Here is an 8442-nt window from a genome sequence, read left to right as displayed (position 1 = left end):
CTCACTCTCCTTGCTTTCTTTCCATGCCGAGAACCTCATTGGTACATGAGTCCCCAGGTTGCCCGGGTTCCAATTCTGGCACCTTCCAGTCTGTGCCTTCCAGTACAGGTAAGCCTTCCACGCTGAGCCGGGTTACCAGCTAAGTCGGGATACAGATGGAGCTTCACATTCTGCCCCAGGGTCTTCCCGTTAAAAGAGTAGGAAATCAGTTGCCAAGATGCCCCAGTTTCCACCCTTCCTGGTGTCCATGCCGTTTGCAATGTGATGGAACCATTTCCCCACTGCTTGGGTCTGGGCCAGCCTCATGACTTGTTTTGGCCAATAAAGGTTGTGGAAGTGACTCTGACAATTTTGAGCTAAAGCTTTAATAAGTCTATACACTTTTACTTGCTCTCTTGGACTTCTCTGAGCCCTCTTATTGAGTAGGCCTTGGCTTTGGCCTGCTGAGCCCAGCTCAGCAACTGATTCTTGTCAAGCCAGTTTAGCAAGACTCCCCAGCCCCCTTGATATCTAACCAGGTTCCTCTTGGTATTTTTCCATCCGCTGGATCCCTCACCCTGCCTATTGGCCAAAAAACCTCAGATGCCTCTATTGTATTCAGAGTTGAGTTTAATTTCTGTCTCCTATTACAGTAATAGTCTTGACCTTTATTACAATAGTCTTGAATAAAGTTTTCCTTGCCTGTTTATCTCAGTCCTGTGCATGTTTTCTTTGAGCTCTTCTACCATGAGAACAGGCCTGGAGGGTGAGAGACCACATGGAGCAGAGCTAAATCCTGGAGGGTGAGAGACCACATGGAGCAGAGCTAAATTCTCCCTGAGAGGCCATCCCGGACCAGTCCACCCTCAGCTGACTGTAGACACATAAGTGAGTCTGGTTGGGTTGTGCTGAGCTTTGTTCAGGTCAGCAGAACTGCACAGCTCAGCCCTGAGGCTCATGAGAAATAATAAATTTCTGTTGGTTTACACCATACAATTTGGGGTGATCTGCAGATATGTGCCAATAAATGATAGGTATGGAGAAAAAAAGTTAAAAGAAGCAGAGCAGAAGGACCTTCTGAAAGACCTCATGTCCTGGGCTCCTTGCATCCTGCAGGGTTCATATTTTTTGATTCCTAGAGCATTCATGAGGGACAGTCCTGTCTCTTCAGCTGCCACTCTCGGGAAGAGGGAGGCAGGAAATAGAGACATAGCTGAGGGTGTGGGTCCTGGATCCTGCAGTCGCCAGGCAACAGCTGGAGGATGGCGCATCTGGCAGGAGGGGACTGGCCGGCACTAGGGTTAATGCAACAGTTTGTACCAGCTGTGGAACAGTGACGTCCTATATTCCAGATCACTTCATGTGAACACACTGGGACCATTAACAGCCGTTAATAGCAGGCCGAAGAGCTCTGAAATATTAGCACCACAACGCCTTGCACCCCGGAGTCCCTGCTTTGAATGCTGTCCTCCCAGTCCAGACTCTGCCCTGCCCCGGGCCTGTTATTCTCCCACACAGCTTCTCTATGCTCCTCAGCCCTTTATTTATTGTTTAGTTGTGGTAAAATACATCTAACATAAAATTTACTATCTTAGCCATTTTTAAGTGTTTAATTCAGTGGCATGAGGTACATTCACAATGTTGTACAACCATCACCACCATCTATTGCTGCAACTTCTTCATCATCCCAAACAGAAATTGAGTACCCATTAAACAACTCCCATTCCTTTCTCCCTTCAGCCCCCGGCAACCTCCGTTCTACTTTCTATGTCTATGGACTTGCCTACTCTAGGTCCCTCATGTAAGTGGAATAACATATTTGTCCTTTTGTGTCTTTTTATCCTTCCCAAAGTTTTGTTTTCAGGAATCTGAAAAGCAGCCCAGCAAGGGTGTGAGAGTTACACTTTCTTTACTACTCTCTGCCTCACCCCAACCCCAAAAGAGTTGGGCTGCGAGACTTTTGCCTTTGGGTATGGGTATCCCTGTCCCCATCAACTCTCCAGACAAAACAACATGAATCACTCTTTCTGACCAAGCTCCTGGACAGGGGCTGAGGACACCTCACTCGGCTTCTTCCTTTCTGCCTTTCGAGCCCAGCCGTTTGCACTGTGCACTCTGCCCCACCCGCTCGCTTTCCCACCCCCTGAAGGTGGAAGCTGAGGTGCACCGAAGTCACTGGCCTCAGGTGTTCTCACAGGAGGACAGAGCCCATACTCCTGCAGTAGCCGCAAAGTACCCCGCCCTGTTTGAGGTGATTAGCGTGACAAATATATACCTCTTCAATATCAGAGGCACTGGCTTGAGGTGAGTTGGAGTCAGACCCGTTCTGTGGGCCCGGAAGAGTCTGGTGGAGCCTGAGGTCTGTGGGCAGCCTGTTTGCATCAGTTGATAAAGTAAAGGAAATGATGAGAGAAATGCAAAATATTACTAAATTTTCACCTTCTGCTGCCCCTCCCAGCACCCTTCCACCATTCACACACACTAACCCACACATACTCTCTCTCACACACACTTGGTCACACAAATACTTGCTCACTCCTACAGATACTCACAGCTGCCTCAGGGACTCATCTTTTTAAGGCCTGAGGTAAGAGGGCTGCTCCAGACATAAGTCAAAGAAGGTTTCAAGAGGACCCCAGGGGATATGAGCAAGGAAATCAAAGGTGAAACTGAGAAGCAAAGAGAGTTTTTTCTCTCACTTCTTTGAGAACACTGCACTGCTCTGGCCCTTTGGCCTTTGGGGACAGTCCCTGGGGGCCAGTGGGTGGGGCGGCAGTGGCCCTTGAGGTGGCGAGTTTGCCTCAAGAGGCTTCAGACACTGTGGATACTCAAGGGGGTGGGGGAAGTAGGTAAGGAGAAGGGAAAGTGTCAGGGAGGGAGAAGGATTGTCACTTTTCAGGTGTGTGCCACCAGCGAGAACCCTTGGGTTGCCTTTGATCAACTTTTCTGTCAGTGGGGGCACCAGATAGTAAATTCCACCTTGTCCTAGGGCATGGAATTTGTTTTTATTAAGTGGCAAAAGTGATTCTTTATTATCAAGAATTCCCTACCTCCCTTTTTATTGTGGTCTTTCCCAGCTCCTTTCCTCAAGCAAGTCCACAGCTGCCTCTGAGGTCAGCAAAGCCTGGGCACGTGGTTGTGGGCTAGAGGCAGGGAGCTCTGCTGAGCCCCAGTACTCCCATCTCTAAGATGGGAAAGGTAATTTAAACCTCTCATAAGTCTGTAGCAATAAATAGGAAAAAGTTATATATATATTCACCATCTGTGTATGTACATATGTATATGTATGTAGACCATATAGGTATGTATGGTGCTTAGCACAGAACCCAGCACATAAGCCGTAGACATTACTGCTGATACACTGTCACCATCCAGGGTGGATTTCCGCAGCGGCTGGCTTTCTGCGGCAGGACACTTGGAGTGTCTGAGTAAATGGACTGTGACAATGTGGTAAGCTGACTTTAAAATCTATTGGTGCTTACATATCCAGGTGGGTGTGGAACATGCAGTCACCCCAGAAGTCCTTATTCCTTTATTTGGGAAGTCACAGAACAGGGCGATTACATTCATACACACCAACCTTAAGCGTCTGGTTCACTCTGGTTCACTCTCGCCGGCTCCACGACTATTCTGAAGACTTTAATTCCCTTCAAAACCTTTTCCCCTTTTTTGCCCTTCCCTCTCCCATTTAGAGGTGCCTTGCTTCTTACTTTAAAGGGTTCTCAGCCATCAGATGAGAACCCGTACACCACCCTAGTCTTGTCCGTAGACACCTGCCGCGTTGGCCCGTCTCCCCCCTCCTTTTTACAGGTGGGGAGTATCTCCTGTCTCACTTAACACTAAGCCCTGTACTTTTGCTCGTTTTGACTCTGGCTCCTCCTGTCTCAGGAACGTGACCTTTCCCTCTCAACGGTGGCAGCCCCAGCAAACTGGGACCACACTGGAATTCACCTGTCATACTCAGCCTGTCCTAAGTGGTATGCAGGACAGCAGGAGAGAGGCAAGGGGAGAAACTAGCCCTTGTTTTCTCCAGCTGTGGACGGTGAGGAATAATAGTGGCCGCGTCAGACCAGTTAACATGTGGGGCCACATCTCTTTTCACAGACTGCCCGGGTTCCTCAGGGTGAGCCTTGAGGGAGCCAGCAGCATTTTCCACCTGGGCTCCGATTTAGACATCTTTCTGATGGGTAGTGGTTTGGGCGCCTTTGTCTGACTTCCTGGGAGACTAATGCCAGGCCCTGTACAAACACAGCTATAGGGCCGAGTGTCAGCGGCTCCTACCCTCCAGGCCATTTGTCAGAATGCTCTGCAGGCTGGGCGGCCCCGCCCAACTTCCTCAACACTCCCTGCCCCTGTCCATGGGAAACCTCTGGAACAGAGAAGCCAACGGGCATCTCTGCTTGGCAGGGCACCACACTATGGGGACCCTCCAAGGGCCACCTATGAGGACAGCGGTCCAGGTTAGTGCCGCTGGGAATGGAACTCGCGCTTGGTGATGGTAGCCCAGCTTCATGTCACCTGGGAAGAGGCCCTGAGGCCACAGGAGCCTCATAATCTCCCCACTGAGTTCCTGGATTCAGCATTTGGGGGTAATTTGGGTTAAAGGCAGCAGCAAAGCCCCCAGTGTCCATTTTCTACCTCTCCCAGTACCTGGGGCCCTGAACCGCAGCCAGCATCTCCATCTGTCCAGCAGTGGGAACAAGAATGGAGCAGCACCTATAAGGAGCCATGGCGACTACCTGAAGCTGGGTTGGGTATGAGTAAATGAGTGAAATACCACGGGAATCAGGAGGAGACTACCAGCTGGAACCTAAGGAACTGCCTGGGAGCAGGCAGTGGAATCAGGATGCTAGGCTGTTCTCTGTGGAAAGACACTTCCTTATCATCTCACTTGAGTCTCCTGATACCACAAACAACTCTGCGTCTAGGGCTCCACTGTGGGCCAAGCACAGGCAGCCTCAGCATTTTCCAACCTCCCACCTGACACTCTGCAGCCCAGGCCCGATGCGGTCCGTTCAGCTAGGGCCAGGCTGTCGGGCACGGGTGGGAACTCCGGGTGCAAGTGTTCCAGAGGCCAAGTGCAACTCCCGCTCGTTTCAGGGGTTTCACTGACAAGAAGGCCCTTCTCTTGGAAATGTGAAGACTGGGGCAATGGAAAGGCCAGCACTGGGCCCCAGGTGGCTCAGCCCAGCCATGCCACTCACTTTGTGAAGCTCGGCAGGTGAAGAGCTGGCTTCGGGCCCCTTGTGACCTTGTCTTTCCTCAACAGTTTGGCCTTCTTGAAAGTAACTTCATGAGGCTGGAAAGGGTCTCTGGAGGTCAATGTGAAATATGACTCCCAGGTCTTCATGGGCCTCTCCAAAAACCTTGCCTTGACCCCTTCCAAGAGGTGACCACCTGCTCGGCCTCCACCAGGTAGAGATGGTTAGAGCAGCTGGGTCCCTGCATCCTTCCCCCCTTCGCTGATACCCACCTTGCTCTGGCCTCTCTGGCACCCTCCTCTCTGCAGCAGTGGCCCAGGGCAGTGGGGTTCTTTCTGCTTCTCGGGTGGCAGCTCCTGACAACCCCTCCCTGCTCACCCTGAATAGCACCTGTTTCATTTCTTAAGATTTCTAGGGAACCCTCACAGTCTCTGCACCCCTGGACATACATAACATGGCCTGGTCGTCTTCTGAAAGGCCACCCAGGGCTCCAGCGGCCTGTTGCTCCTTGGGACGGGGGGTTGGGTGCTCACCTCATTGGGCTCATAAAGGGACCAAGCATTCCCTCTACCCCTCCTCTCTCCTGCCACCTGGAAAAATCAGGAGCAGGCATGCCTTTCTCAAACTGCTGGGGAGAACACTGTCCTTTCTGAGTAGAACAGTTAGGAAGGTGTCCCTTCCTCTAGGCTTATGCCACAGCATGACTTGGTGAGTGAAGCTAGGGCTGAATTCCAACCCGCCTCCCAGCACCCTAACTGGGCACCCCAGATAGTCATTCCGTGTGGCCCTGGGATACCTAGACTCTGGGAATCCAAAAGAGTTATTGTATCTTCCTCATTTACTCCTAGATGCCATATCTGTGCTCCAATAGCTTCCTCTATAAAACAGGGGTTTTCAACTTATTTTTTGCTAACTCAGCTAAGTCCAGTGGGAAGCGACAGTAATTGTTTTCATTTACTGAACTCCTACAGGCGTTTACTGTACCTCCTCATGCATCCTCCAGAACCTCTCTGACAGGAGGTAATAAGATCTCTTTCACAGGTGAGTGTCCTCCAGTGACTGGCCGAAGGTCGCAGGGTCTGTTGGCTCCTCTCCCGAGTCCCTTCCTTCCCTTTCTGCCCCTCTCCTAGGGTCACTACCTCTGGGGCCCCCCAGGGCTGCTGCTGAAATTCATCCCTTCTGTTCTGGGCCCTCCCACTTTTGGCTGGATGTTTTTCCCAGAAAATTCTCTTGCCCCCGGCTCGCCTCGAAAACTGCTTCTGCCACTCTCTCCAGAATGACGAGAAAGGAGAGGGGAGAGTAATCTCTTCCATTTGTGTCTTGTTTTTATGTTGCAGATAAAAATAAAAATCAGTTTCGTGGGAAAAGGCAGCTGCCTTAGGAAAAACTTGATATCTGACTTAGGATCTCATAACACAATGTGTAGGTGTCACCAGGGACTTCCAGATATGCCTCAAAGGGGATCTGCTTCCTTTTTCTTAAGCCTGGGTTTAAAAACAATAATTTATAGTGAATGGTTCTGGCAGTGGATGCCATCAGCTTCCCTACTGGACCATTGAGTTTTCTGTTTGACCACCAGTCGTAATCAGTTCCTGTTCAGAAGCCCCTCATAAAGACTCCAGAGGAACCCGAGGCTCCGAGGGAACAAATGCCCAGTGGGCAGGAGGGGCCCTGGACACCATGAGTGCCCCGCTTCATGGTCAGGTTCATTGTAGCAAAGCCATCCCCACCAGCCTGTTAAGGGGCACGTGATCTTGGTCTCCCATCCTTTCTTGACACTTTTGTGGGAGGTGGTACAGAGGCAAGCACCACCTTGCCAAGCATCTCTTCATGGTTCAACCAGTAGTGTTTGCAGACTTTCTGGAATATCTAGAAATCTGAACGGTTCTTTACAGGGTGGGGGCTCTCTGAGCGAGCACTCCTGCATTCCGCGTTGGGTTCCTTTGGTAGTAAGAGGGAATTCACCTATCTATCATTATCTTCTTTAACAGTTTTATTTTTTTTTATAAACCTCAGTTTTACCTTGTAGTTCAGCTACCAGAAGCCACCTTTTAAACTAGCGTTGATGATATGACTCCAGATTCAGACTTAATGTTTCCTTCTTTCTCTGGCCCTCGGCAATCTCCTACCAGTCCTGCTGTGACCTGGCCAGCACTGTCTTCAAATAAACAATCTTAACAGCTCCTGGGATATGAACTCAGGCCACACCTCGGAGGAGTGAGCCCACAAACCCCTTTTTCCTTTGAAGGACTTCTTCCATCGCTGAACAGATAACACAATTAACAGGTCACAAAACTACCTGGCTGAAATTCTCTTCGTTCTCCGGCCTCCCCCTTCCCCATACATGCAGATTGTAGGGTAGGGGGTGGAAGGCTGAAAAGACTTCAGGCTCTGACGAGTTATGGAGGTGGGGGGAGAGGGCTGGCTGTGAGACACTGATCTGGATGTGTCTAAGAAAAAACATTCAATGTCGGACAAGGCAGAGTGACAAGGAGAGGAAGGGACATCTAATGTCCCTTGCTCTCAATTCAGCAAGGCAGGGCCTGTGGTACAGAGTAATTTACGTGGAGTAAGGGACTGCCTCAAGGTGGGCCTGCCGGGAGGGGACAACAAAAAATCAAGAAAAACGAACAGCTTTGCATTTCATGTGAATTTCCTGCTTTAACATAGGTTTGACTAGAGACAAAAGAGTGTCAGTGGACTGGCATTGCTCAGGCCCAGGGCAAGTACTCCAGGGGCCAGAGGACCAGACCCCTCCCAGGCAGGGTACACAGCAGGCCTGCTCCAGGAAAGGGCAGGTGGCATTGTTTGCTTGGTTTTATCCCATCTCTTACCTGACTTAATAGTCAAGGCTGACTAGAGGACAGGAGCTCAGGATACCCCAGGCCAGTCTGGGGAAACCAAGTCAAGCAAAGTGGCCAGTGCTATCCCTCAGAGCATGTGACTAGGCAGGGCTTTCCCACAGACATTTGTGCGTGGGGAGAGCTGGAGAGGTTTGGGGGCAGGCCTGAGAGGGAGTAGGGGTTGCAAGGGGCCCTGAACCTGCCCCCAGTGGTGAAGGATAGAAGGGCAGAACCTCAGGGTCTTCTAGGACAGTTTGCGGAGTGGCCTCCTTCTCTCCACACAGACTCAGGCTGCCTCCCTGACTCCCCTGCCATAGCCCAAGGCCAGAGAAGTGTTTGAGACACATCATTGCTGGGCAGCTCTGGCATGGGCTTCGCCCTCAAACCTTACCCCACCTCAGCCTTCTTTCCCTTCAGAA

Source organism: Rousettus aegyptiacus, unplaced genomic scaffold (genome assembly GCF_014176215.1).
Source record: "Rousettus aegyptiacus isolate mRouAeg1 unplaced genomic scaffold, mRouAeg1.p scaffold_m13_p_12, whole genome shotgun sequence".
In the NCBI taxonomy this organism is placed as follows: domain Eukaryota; kingdom Metazoa; phylum Chordata; class Mammalia; order Chiroptera; family Pteropodidae; genus Rousettus; species Rousettus aegyptiacus.
This window is presented reverse-complemented; position numbering follows the sequence as displayed.